This window comes from Physeter macrocephalus, chromosome 14, assembly GCF_002837175.3.
Source record: "Physeter macrocephalus isolate SW-GA chromosome 14, ASM283717v5, whole genome shotgun sequence".
Classification (NCBI taxonomy): domain Eukaryota; kingdom Metazoa; phylum Chordata; class Mammalia; order Artiodactyla; family Physeteridae; genus Physeter; species Physeter macrocephalus.
Window position 1 is genome coordinate 117,960,073 of NC_041227.1, and position 428 is coordinate 117,960,500.

Sequence of the window (428 nt, forward strand, 5' to 3'; positions counted from 1 at the left end):
TTTCTCTTTCTGACTTACTTCACTCTGTATGACAGACTCTAGGTTCATCCAACTCACTACAAATAAATCAATTTCATTTCTTTTTACGGCTGAGTGATATTCCGTTGTATATATGTGCCACGTCTTCTTTATCCATTCATCTGTCGATGGACGCTTAGATTGCTTCCATGTCCTGGATATTGTAAATAGTGCTGCAATGAACATTGGGGTGCATGTGTCTTTTTTTTTAGAAGATGTTGGGGGTAGGAGTTTATTAATTAATTTATTTATTTCTGCTGTGTTGGGTCTTCGTTTCTGTGCGAGGGCTTTCTCTAGTTGTGGCAAGCGGGGGTCACTCTTCATCGCGGTGCGCGGGCCTCTCACTTTCGCGGCCTCTCCCGTTGCGGAGCACAGGCTCCAGACGCGCAGGCTCAGTAGTTGTGGCTCAC